This window comes from Bombus bifarius, unplaced genomic scaffold, assembly GCF_011952205.1.
Source record: "Bombus bifarius isolate JDL3187 unplaced genomic scaffold, Bbif_JDL3187 scf7180000008199, whole genome shotgun sequence".
In the NCBI taxonomy this organism is placed as follows: domain Eukaryota; kingdom Metazoa; phylum Arthropoda; class Insecta; order Hymenoptera; family Apidae; genus Bombus; species Bombus bifarius.
In genome coordinates this window covers 4,608,121-4,621,191 of record NW_022884505.1, presented here as the reverse complement: position 1 = coordinate 4,621,191, position 13,071 = coordinate 4,608,121, and the positions used below count along the sequence as shown (strand labels likewise).

The 13,071-nt window shown below is 39.2% G+C and overlaps 1 protein-coding gene across 1 annotated transcript in view; it reads right to left on the bottom strand.

Moving 5' to 3' along the window:
* The window catches only part of LOC117210228, a 165,070-nt gene that overhangs the window by 97,515 nt on the left and 54,484 nt on the right, over positions 1 to 13,071 (bottom strand). The window lies entirely within an intron of this gene.

The following is a 13,071-nucleotide window of genomic DNA, read 5'->3' as shown; positions in this document are numbered from 1 at the left end:
TTGACGTCACCAAGGCATACACTCTTACTTACACTCTCTCTCTCTCTCTCTCACTTTCTCTCTTCCCCAGCGCTCTTACGATTCTTAGTTTATACTTTAAATTTACAACTTGTACTATCCCGAGGAAACTCGAACTTAAATATATGATAGACCAAGCATATACCCCCCCTCCCTTTTTGATATTACACAAATGTAGTATCATGAGTGCTTAGGCTATAGATGTCGCTGCTGGGTACGACTGCTTTTCTTCTCATTTTTGTATCGTGGATGAAAAATCGGACTCCGGTCGTCGGGATTCGAGAACCCGGGTTCCGAACGTTCGTAACCTAAGGCGCTAACCACTGCGCTGTCGTCGTCCGACTCTAGTTAGTGTCGAGTGGTGGTGTGCTATCGTGTGCCGCCACAGGCCTTTTTTCCACGATAAAATTTAAAAAATTTAAAACTAAAAAATTAAAAAAATAACGTCAATCGAGACAACGATCTACAGTGAGATCCGTTATAGCGAGACGCGATAAAGTGCACGCGTACCGAGCGAAAATTCAAAGTCGAATTTCTCGAAAACAAAGCCTCGAACGACAAATTTTTATTCTATATTTTCCACTTCTTTTTTCGCATAGAATCACCCCCTTTCCGCTTGTACCACCAGTTACCAACCACTCTGTATATTTTAGGTATATCGTTTACCATTTCGAGAAGGTTGAACCGGTTTGCGGATCGTGACATTCTGTTTATATTAAGCGGAATAGTTTTATTAGATAAAATAATAAAATACCACCGTCCTAAAAAATAATTCATTCTTCCAATTAATTCTTGCGAGTATCTGAAAATCGATCCTCTGTGAAACGTGTCACTGCCCTGGAAACTGACGTTTGATGAAACCAGTCGTTTGGCAAAAAGAAACGATGCTGGAAGGCGAGGGAAAATCGCGACTACGAGAATCGCGATTACTATTTCCACCAGGCGAAACTTTTCTTCAATTCTCCCAGCAATTATCTAAAGTTCCGTTGGTCGATGCTTTTCATTCTTATTCGCAGATATTTCCTAGGTTAAACTTTTCTCTGTACAATGATCGCCGGCGACCTCGTTTCGTTTATTGCTCGCATCGCAAATCGACGGGGCGGAGTTCGCGAAACTTTCATTTAAACCGTCGGCCTTTACCCCGAATACACCGCGATACGGAACGAACAATGTCCATTCTGTCTTCGAGGCGAACGATAATAAATTACGAGCTTCAGGCCGAAATCATCGTCCGTTCCGACCGAATGAATCGGTGAAATCAATTTCATTCTGCGGGCTCCGTTTCTCTACGACTCGATCGATCTATAAAGTTTATGCAGTAAAAGACATATCGCCTCTTTCTAATCGTAAAGCGCAATAGGAACTTCGTTTTAATACCAGTCTCATTCTACGATATTTAAGTAGGATAAGGTTCTCTTCGTTTTATGTAATTTTAACGAACGTTACTGGCAAATATTATTTCACCGAGATACGCTTAATTATTTTTGAATTTTTTACTTTCACGGTCCACTAGCTAGTTTTAAAAAGTTAAGAATCAATAATTTCCAAGAATCGCTGTTTCCATACCATGAAATATACCTTGTACAAAGGGAAGTAAAGTCAGCGTAGACGAAATTCGTCCGTGGCAATCGTACGATCGAAAACAAGTCTCCTGATGAAAATCGAGGCTTCGAAACGAACATAATACACGAAATGACTACAAAAGCGACACAGCGTAATGTATCGTATAATTGAAGACCATAGAGCAGACACGATAGATCACGTTATTTCGTTGTTCGTACAAGAGCAATTTTAAAATACCATTGCTCTGTCAAGCAATAAACTATTACTAAATTATCAAGTATTTCCATAAATTTATCGTCTATCGACCAAAGACTTATATTTTTCTATCGAGCAGATTGTTCCTCCTTTCAACTATGTTACATTAAAACATACATCCTTTCAGCTACCAAGTAACGAGTTTGACGAAATATCACGAGAATTGGAAAATCAGAAACATCGTACGTACCACATTTTTCCCATGTAAACGGACAAACGGAAACGGACAAATGAAGCACATTTCACGACGAGTAAGTCATCGGACACCATCTCCGTGTTTTTCACGCGACTCTAATTGCACGATCAACGTGAAAGAAGTGGAACATGACAGAGGATACGTAACGGGAGGGGAAACCGAGATATCGGTGCGTCGCTCGGTATTTGCATACAATGCACCGCGATGCGTTGGCCAGACAATGCTGGATCGGCCCTTCTTTTTTTTTTTCTTTTTCTCTCGTTCGAACGAGAACAAGGCAGGTAGAGAGGACAGCGGCGTGTTCGTGGTGGCGTAACGTAAATCATATCTCTAAATAGATTCGGATCGGGTGGTGGAGTCGGGACTACCATAAACAGCAGAACGGATCCAATCTGACCTGGAATCGTATCCGAATCAGTCACGGGATCGCGTGTACCGAGCTGGCCAATTTTGCAACATAATTACTCCAGTCCCTCGACTGTATCGATTCTTTCCGAAGGCCATTTGATTTGTGATCGCTCCTGTTCCCTGTTTCACTTTAATTCGCGTAGCTATGATCGCGATTCCTCTTTGACTTTTACCGGAATATAAAGCACTCGAGCCTGTCGTCTTAAACTTCAAACTGGAATTTATTGCTCGAATTACAGAGATACCGTAATGGTAGCGTGCAAACACTATTCTTTACTCAGAATGAAAATCATACTGTTGAGAATAATGCTACTTTATTATTTTAACTCTTTGCGATCAGCGGTATTTTCCAACCTTCGTTTTACTACGGAGCGCGTTGATTTCAGCAGTCACTGCCGCCAGAACAGTACGATCGTGTAATGTTTCGCTATATCGGTATTTTACCAACAAAATGGAATAGAATAAGATATTTATATAGTATATACTATGTTATATCGAAATTATTATTATTTATTTACAATGATCACGGTATATGTACAATGCACGATACAAGGGAGTTCGTTCAAGACACGTGAGCTCCTCAATATTTAATCGATATCGCGGATATCGTGACAGCGACCATACTCGAATCCACGCCATTCCACACTACCTGACGATGAACCTTTAGACTTTGACCTTACCTTTGCACATGACCCAACACCAAACTTTCCCCATCACGTAGGGCACTCAGGATCCTCTCCTCGCCCTTTAACTCCAACAAACTCGACATATAAAACTGCGAGCATTCGACCACGAGACTAGTCTTGTGTACAGTTTTGGCCGTGATTTGAACAACTATTTTAACTTCGCTACTTCATCGTAATATCGTACTTAATCATTTTCGTGAATAAAAGCTTAGAAAATTATTAGGTGAAGTAAAAAGTTCTGAGCGCTTTTTCGCTTTATTTCGACGATGAAATTAACATAGTCAAGATTATTCGATTTAGATTAAATATGCGCCGTTTTGTTCGATTACTTTTGTCCATTTTGAAGGCAATTTCATAATTCCGCGGTTGAAGAAGTCCTCGTCCCTATTGGTAAAAAACTTGACCAGCTCATTTTCACAAGCCTCTCTTGAGGCCAGTTTTGTACCATCAAGAAAATTTTGCAAAAACTTAAAAAGGTGATAATCGCTTGGTGCCAGGTCTGGACTGTACGGCGGATGCGATAGAACCTCCCAGCCAAGCTCTCGGAGCTTCTGACGCGTCGTTAAAGATGTGTGCGGCCTGGCGTTGTCTTGATGGAACACAACACCTTTCCTATTGGCCAATTCTGGCCGCTTCTGGTCGATCGCCTGCTTCAGTCTGGTCAGTTGTTGACAATAGAGGTCCGAATTAAGTGTTTGCCCCGATGGGAGCAGCTCATAATGGATGATTCCCTTCCAATCCCACCAAACACACAATAAAACCTTCTTGGCCGTTAATCCACGCTTGGCGATCGTTTGGGCCGGCCCACCGCGATTGGACCACGATCTTTTTCGGCTGTTGTTCTCGTATGTGACCCATTTTTCATCGCCAGTCACCATCCGCTTCAAAAATGGGTCGATTTCGTTACGTCTCAACAAAGAATCGCAGGCATCAATTCGGTCCAAAAGGTTCTTTTGCGTCAATTCATGTGGCACCCATACGTCGAGCTTCTTCTTGAGACCAGCCTTATGCAAATGGTTCCAAACGGTTTTCTGGCTAATCTTCAGTTCCTGGGCAATGGAATAAGTGCTCACATGCCGGTCCGACTCGACGATTTCCATGATTTTATCCACATTTTCGACGATTGGCCTACCAGAGCGTGCCTCATCTTCGACGTCCATATTACCAGAACGGAATCGTTGGAACCACCGCTTTGCTGTTGCATTCGATACTGTACTGGGTCCATAAACAGCACAAATTTTTTTGGCCGCCTGCTCCGCCTTTTCACCTTGGTCGTAGTGGTACTGAAGAATGTATCGAATTTTCTCTTTTTTTATCTCCATTTTCGAACGCTGTAACACACAACTGGCTTCACCGAACACAAAACTGACAAAGAACCTTTTTGATGCGTAATATCACCTTGAAATCGGTGTATACTATGACTCGATGCGATGTGCACATCGTGAGATATGGCTCACTAAAGACATCTAGCGAAAAACGCTCAGAACTTTTTACTTAACCTAATATAAAGGCATAGTCAAGTTGAGTTATAGCTCAGCTACTACTTTTTGTAGCATTAATTTTACGTGACAATATCGTTGAGGATCGTCTTCTTGATTTTCTGTCGCGATGCGTGTACACTTTAACGTTCCATACTGTCATCGTCAGAAACTCGCGACAATATAAATTATTACGTTCCTATGTACGAAAAGCGGCGACGTCGAACCACGCTCGATATAGGAGCGCAAAGGTTTAAAACAGTGTTCGGTTCGTTCGTATTAAAATTTTGCGACACAAACACCCTGGACAATTACTTCGGCAATTTTCCCCGGATTACGACTGAATATCGTGGAACGATTTAATCAACCAAGAATGTCGAATCGTCGATTTCCGTTGACGTTCGCGTAAATTCGATGTTTACGAGGATGGCGATAGAATCGCGGAATTTCCAGTCGGACTGGAACGTAGACGAACGGTAGGAAAAGCGATAGAAATAGAAAGTAAAAGGGACAGTCGGCGGGCGGCGGGTAATTTTTATTCGAACAAAAAGCTTAATCGACGCGTGCAGGATGGACCAATAAAATCGCAATCACGGCGCACCGTTCGTTCGCTGGGAACGCTTGGTAATCATTGCAATTGCGATTCGTTTGTTAAACGAATTTGGAAAGAGAATACGGGGGGACCAATTGTTCGCCGCTGCTCACGTTAAATACGCCAGCTAATTACCAATTAAGCGCTGTACACAAAGCTGCGTGGCGCGCGGCAGATGTTGCTGTTTCCAGGACCGATTCATTTACTCTGTATGCGCATAAATTACGGAAAAACGTTATTCGCGATGCCGCGACAGCGTGAGTCGTTTGGCCGATCGGCGATCCCGATTCTTTTGTCAGTCGATAAAAACCAGCCGAACCTGGAATCTAGTTGCGTATCCAAGGGATTTCGCTCGATCGCAAATGCTTACTCGATAATGCTCTTTTCATACTTATCTCGAGAATCGTTCGAATTTTCTGTGCCGCGTGCTCGGTGGTTCGTTATGCAAATCGCCGCGCTCGTGCAACGTTCGCGTAGAATTTCAATAAATCCGATAGCGAGAAACATCGAAATTTAAATGTTTTTTGAAATCAAATTTGAGATTCGTCGCAGCCGACCGTTAAATCCTACGGTTTCACGATAATGACTGTGAATCGCGTTCGATATAATATTTAATTAATCTTTTGCGATTAATCCCCAATACTTTGCACCCGTTAGCAATACCAAAGATACGCGGCACGATTAAGTGAAATTTATGAGCATTTAAACGTGTATAATAATTTAAAATCTAAGACTACTTGCGCGAGTTCGTATCGATACGAGTTACCAATATTGAGAAATCCTTTTTCAATTCTTTTAGTACCAGAAGCAAAATCAAGACTCAAATTAAGAAACAATCGAGACTGTAATGTCTGGTATTTAATATCAGAAGTTGATGCAATTAAAGAATCAAATATTTAATCCACCTTGAATCTCAGAAGTGCCTCAGAATCAAATGCTTAAGGCTGCGAGAACAATGAAATATTTAGTACATCCCACGGGTCTGGAAAATTTTAAGACCTCGGGATATCTCAGAGGCTACGAATGTCTTTGGAATCCAACTATCTTGGACGTCTAGTGGATTCTAGATGATCTCAAGAATTTGGCCAATGTCAGGAGGCCTGGAAGATTCCGAGGATCTTTGCGATCCTGATGACCCCAGATATCTCTGGGAATAGTACGATCTTGAGGTTTGAGGGTTTCTTGGGTTTCCACGCGGTTATCGGATTTTGAGCAGTCTAGATAGAACTGAAGTTATCTACATCGGATTACACGAGCCTGCAAGCATTTATATCGTACACCACGTGTCGGAAATCTCCTACGTCGAACTACACAAATCTCGCAACTGTAGCAACAACTGCGTTACCTCGTATGATATTGGAAATAGCTGAAACATCTATCTACACTCAACATTATTATGTATTGTTAAAATAAACGTAATTTATTTAAATATAAGTAAAATAAATAGAAAAAGAATTAATATTCGTTGTTATGTATGGTTAGACTCGTGGTGGACGGCGAGACGTGTTGTTGGTTAAAGTAATAAGGAGACGAGTTGTTGGTTAAAGTAATGAGGAGACGAGTTAATTCGATTAACTATATTTACAGATATTATGAAATGTAGAATACAAAGTTAATCACAAGCGTTGCTCGCTTGATGATACTCGTTATAAGACTGCGCGATACTGCGGTACTGATACTGATTGTCATGCTGATTCGTTAGACAGATTCGTTATACCTGTTCGCCCGACTGACTGACTGACTGACTGACTGACTGACTGATATTGACTGGCGCGACTGACTGTGTCTGGAGGACATGGTCGTCTATTTATACTGGTCGAGGGGGATATCGAAAGGTTTGAACTTGTCGCAGGTTGTAGGTTGCGCGTAGCAGCGAAATTGCTTCGTCCAGTGTTTGTTTATTACATTATGTGCGTCTTGCAGTGTTAATCCTCTGTGGCAAAATAACTACATGAGGCATCTTCGTATAGAAACGTTCTAAGACGCATTAGTACAGGTTGGGCGTATTACAAATTCAATACGTTTGCATAATTTTGTTTGAAGCCTGTTTATTTTCGTATGATAATCATAAATAGTTAAGTCAACCGAGGTATATATTTATTAAAATATGGAAGTTTACTCCGCTACTTTTACTTGATCACGCAACCTACAATGTCCAGATATTTATATTTCCTTTGTCTTCGTAATAATTTCGTCGAGTCGAGTCGATCATGTTCCCAATCTATTCGATGTTAAAAATCTAATATAATTTTTATTAAGGACATATAATCGTACAATAAATTAAAATAATATCTTCTATATCTACGTAAAATTATATTTTTACGATACCCAGAAATATCCTGAAAATACCAACAGGCTGTACTCATAACGCATTTCCCCGCGAACTGCCATGAATTACCATTCATAGCTTTCTCCTCGCGCCAGCGAAACGCGATTTAAGGTCGAGAAGAATTTCTCGTTGGACTTAAAAGAGAACGTAGTCAGAGATGCGTTCGCAGTGGCGCCAAGTCTCGATGGAACCCGTTTACGGAACGTTTATGGGATTTCACCAGCATGCAGAGTGACAAATACTTACGAGTTAAAACGACAGCCTAAATCTTTTTCGGGAATTGAATTTCACAAAAGTGCGTGACCCATCCGCTACGGCTGCAACCGGAACAATTTCAAGGAAAACAAGTTTCAAGATATTTTTACGAGTTTCTTCGACTGTGAAACTCTCAGAAATTCTTTCGTTCCGATTTGATGCATAGCTAACGTTACTGAACCTTCTTTTTTTCATCGTATAAATGCACGTGCAAAAAATTTATTGGAACGAATAAACAATTTACTAAGAACAAAGAAAAAAATATAATGTCGTTGGTTCGATGATATTTCTAATATTTACCGTTTATTGTTTGTGCGTAGGCGTGGGATCTAAATATGGCGATACATGGAACTAAATAAAATTTGCTTCGTTAGTTCGAATTATGACTTTAATGGCGCCTATTAAAATATTTTACGGATCGTACGGGTCATCGTTTTATTATTTCTGTCAGCGGGTAATAAAATTTCATGGAGCTTATGGCAAATTACCTTAATGGCCGTAATTTCGATTATCCACGACAGAAACCATACTGCATAAAACCTTCTTTAACGTGAACGAAACCGTACGTGTCCCCCGATAGATCGCATAAAATATGCAAAAGGAAAACCGATCAAGGGACACTCGCAATTATGCTTCAATTAGTTTCAGTAGCTACACGCGTATGCATTTCATAAATGCAAAATTCCTCGATGCTCCACTTTCACGTCGTATGCAGGAAATTTGCAAATTTCTTTAATTAGAATTCCAAGCATCAAAACGACGGCGTATAAGTGCCACAAACACGAATATTACAAATTCATGCGCGTAATCGCAGAGACGCGTCTCTGATTACTGCGAAAAGTGACGCATATGTTGCGTCGTCTTAATTATTTCGAATTTCGCTACTGGACTCATAATGGTAAAATAACTCCTGATGTCATTTTTTACTTTATATTTTTGTATGTTTCGATAGACGAACTTAGAAAAATAAACAAAATGAAATTATTAGTTAAAATAAAAATAGGTCTTTCTATCGAAGAAAAAGGAATAATTTAAAGCTATTTTAACTGTTAAGCTATAATCTACTTTTAATCGATATCGAATCAATTTCAAACATGACGAACAAAACTTTGACCAAATTACATAAATATAAATTCATATATCGAAAATTATTTTAGAAGATCAAAGATAACCAGATCTCCTATAGAATATCAATCTTTTTTTACGCAACGATTCCTCAAAGCGACTGATAATGTCATTGGTCGTTTAACAAACAAAATAACGCAGTATTAAACAGTAAAAGTAATACGATTATTCCATGTTTGGCCAGGCCACAAAAGACATCGAACGCATCAGCAGGGATTTTCATTTCAATAGAAGGATTATGTGGTCGCATCGCTATGTAAATAAATAGCTCGATCCTCCGGAGGATCGTTCTTGTTGGTTTGTCCAACAAAATTGTATTTCGATTGGAAACATTTTCGAATCTCGTCTGTGAAATATCAATTAAGTCAACCATTTTCATGAAACGAATCGACGATGGCTAACCGTATCTGGAACTGTTAAATTTTAATCCCCATCTTATTATTCTAAATTTATTATTACACCTAAAAGATAAATATATATGTTTTATTGTTTCTTAAAATATTGAACGCAAGGCGAGAAACCATGCATACGAACTTGTGATTATTTCTGATGTTAGAAAAATGTAATTAGATCGGAAACGATGGAAAGGACGTAGTAGGGTTAAAAAGAAACAACTTTGAATCTACTTTGTTACTTCTTCCTCTGATTACCTATAATATGGCTTTGGAACAAATTCTAGAAGATTATTTAGAGAGAAAATACTTCTTTCCGGATCGAAATGAGTTTGTTCTGCTTGACTGGAAAAAAAGTTGATATCGGAAAAGGAATTTCCTTGAGAAGTTTACACTTTGATCGATACCTTCTTTGAAGAAGAAAATATGTTGCTGTATTCTGTCTGGTTCTTTGAACCTGATGATATTTTAAGATGTTAAGATTTCTTTTCTTTAGCTAATACCTTGATAATTATTTTAGAAATAACAATATACAATAATAATATGTAAATAATAATAAATAACATTTAGATTGTAATTTATACACCAATAAATAACGTTAGACTTTTGAGAATTTTGCTGATAAGAGGAAAATGTTTACTTATTTGAAAATAAAGTTAACTTAGCTTAGACCGATTACTTGGTCGATTAAAACCCAGCTAAGTTTCGATAATTACGATTAATACTTTATTGCCAATGATTCGACGCTGTTCCAAAGTTTCTCATTCTTTCGCTTGTTCTTAGTATTAAACTTCAAAATCTGAAACGTAAAGACTTGCAACTATAACAACGATTGAAACGAAAAAGAAAAATTATGACTTCGTATAAGATTACACAATAATGTGATATAATAATTTTCCTGATTGTCCCTCGGTGACGAGCAAGCAATGTCAGAAAAAAAGAAATTTTTAAAGAAGAAAGATGAAATTTCTACACATTCGGACACAAAATAATTTGTACGAGGATATGCAGGACACGCTGCTGCATAGTTCGCATTTATCGAATAAGCAAGGGATATGTAAGCGATAATCGCTCCACAATTCCGTCATTTCCAAAAACCAAATGCAAATTATTCTCTTCTTTCGCATCTCGAAAAATTTCCATCGAAACGATAGATTTCTACGTTCCGAATAAATGTTGACCTTTTTCTAATTTAACGTTCTACCCGGTACGGATCGAAGAGGATAATCTATCGCGGTGCCTAGCGCCGACCGGCTGTCATCCCGGCTCGATATTTTAAAAGTTGAAAAACAGTGTCAAAAATAGACGATAGGAGAACAGGGGGAGTAAAAAAGGAGGAAAAAATAGAGACTCGCTTTGAGGGCGACGGGCTGGTTTTTCCGCTTACGTGGGCGCGCTTAATTTGCCCTTTTTACTATCCGACCGTCTTGTCCGCGGTAAAAGCCGCCATGGGAATCGGGAGTGAACTTTTCAATCTCGTGGCGGATTCTTGGCTTCCAATCTGCTCCCAATATCACCGGGTATTCGTCGAGCTTTTGAGTTCCGCCGAGTGAATTCCAAAGCTCCCTCTTCACCCCTTGATTTCGATGCGTCGAGTTTATCGAGCGGATAGAGAATCTCGTTCGTGCCACGTCCCATATGCGCCTCTCCTCCCTCTCTCCCTCTTTCTCCACATACGCATTCATGTATTAGTACATACTCGTTCGTAAGTACCATATGTGAAAGCTTTGACTGATTTGATATCAACGATACACGAAAGTTGCTAATACATGTAAATTAAATGGCAAGCTAACGATCTAAAGCGATATTTCTCGTAGAACGTTAACGTTACGTATGTATGTGTCATATGAAACGTGAATTATTCGTCGAAATGGTAGCTGATTATTTAAATAGCTTCTTAATTCTCGCAAATATCAATTTTTCCCCTGCACATACCGAGTTTTAGAGATAAATTTCAACCTGCCGTAACATTCTACGATGGCGCTGCTAAAAGATAAAAGAGCGCTCGTCGGTCTTCCTTTTCCCAATTTTCTAACTAAATGATACTCCTTCGGAGAAAAACGAGTGTACACGCATATACTTTTGAACCGTAGTGTACATTCGAATGTAACGTACGGTGTATCGAGGTCTTATCGCGGACTATCGACACACGAAAATTTCATAGCGAAACTTTGTTCGTCGGCCATTCGATCATACGACGGTTGTAAATTCATTTATATACCTTGGTCGAGCAGTCGAGAAAGGATAACTTTGTGGCGATGCATTGTGATTGGCAAGCATGAACGTACGTGCTATAGAGCCGCGGTGATTTTCACGAGCTTTTTTCTCAACGTTCGGTTCCAACGGATTTATAGTTATGGCATACACGACGTGGATATGGTATCTTCCCTTTTCGACCTTTTTTTCGGCTGGTTTTAATAGCGCAAGGGAATATGTTTCAGAAAAAGAAATATGATATCGGAGCTATCCCTACAGATTTTTTCATCGCTATGATGAGCGTTAATGGTATTTTGTATTCTTTTAGTTGTTACGTCGGAGAGAATTTTTTATCTTTAATTGGTATCGTTGGATCGTAGGTAACTAAAATAATTTGGCTTTAGCTGCTCAACATTGCGGTATTTTTAATTTCAATTTATTTTAATTTCAAAATATTTGATTCTACTTTGTATTTTATATTTTACACGATACAAATTATCGATCTTTTCTATCCCGTATAATATAGATCGGAAACTAAGATTAATCATCGACCTAAATTATTATGGTTCGCCATGATCCCATTCTTTCTTGTCGAATAATATTAGCAAGGTACGACTTTAGAATATTCCAGAAAATATATTGAAATTTTCGAAATATTCGTGTTGTAAAATGCACAGGTAAATAGATACCTCAAACAAATCCCTTTCGTCTCTTGGCTAATACTGTTGCAAAATTTCAATATTTCTAAGATACTTGCATCTCGCGGTTCGTTAAAAAACACTTTCCCTTTCCCTAAAAAACAATTCCCTTTTATCTCGTGGCTAATACTTCTGCAAAATTTCAACCATTTCTAAGATGCTTGCATCTCGCGGTTCGTTAAAAAACACTCTCCCTTTCCCTAAAAAACAATTTCCTTTTATCTCGTGGCTACTACTTCTGCAAAATTTCAACCATTTCTAAGATGCTTGCATCTCGCGGTTCGTTAAAAAACACTCTCCATTTCCTTAAAAAACAATTCCCTTTTATCTCGTGGCTACTACTTCTGCAAAATTTCAATCTTTTCTAAGATACTTGCATCTCGCGGTTCGTTAAAAAACACATGAACGATGAATAATTGACAGGGCGAGATATAACTTTCGAAAGTCTTGCGGTATCAAATAAAAATTTTAATTAGGAAACTTCATCAATATCCAGATGAACGTGGTAGGGACAAACTGATTCGCGAGAAGCGATTGCACGAGGAACGAAAGATTGAGAACGACGCTGACTAACGAGATTAAGAATTGAATTCGCCGATCCCGATCTAACCTAATTTTGCGCAACGACTCGACCGTAAGAAGCTTCCCTCGACGAGAGCACACGAGAGACGACACACAGGGAATGTTGTAATTCTTATTGGCGGAAAGACACGTGGCTCTAATTAACTTCGTGTCGTCGCCAGGGATTTAATCCCGTGGAGAATCGTTTCATCGACCGAGCAGTAGAAAACGGCAAGACTCTGCATCTTTCGTAATGTCGTGGAACCGCCTATGAAGAGAATTGAAGCGCTTCGAAACGAATTATTCCTCGGAAATACGA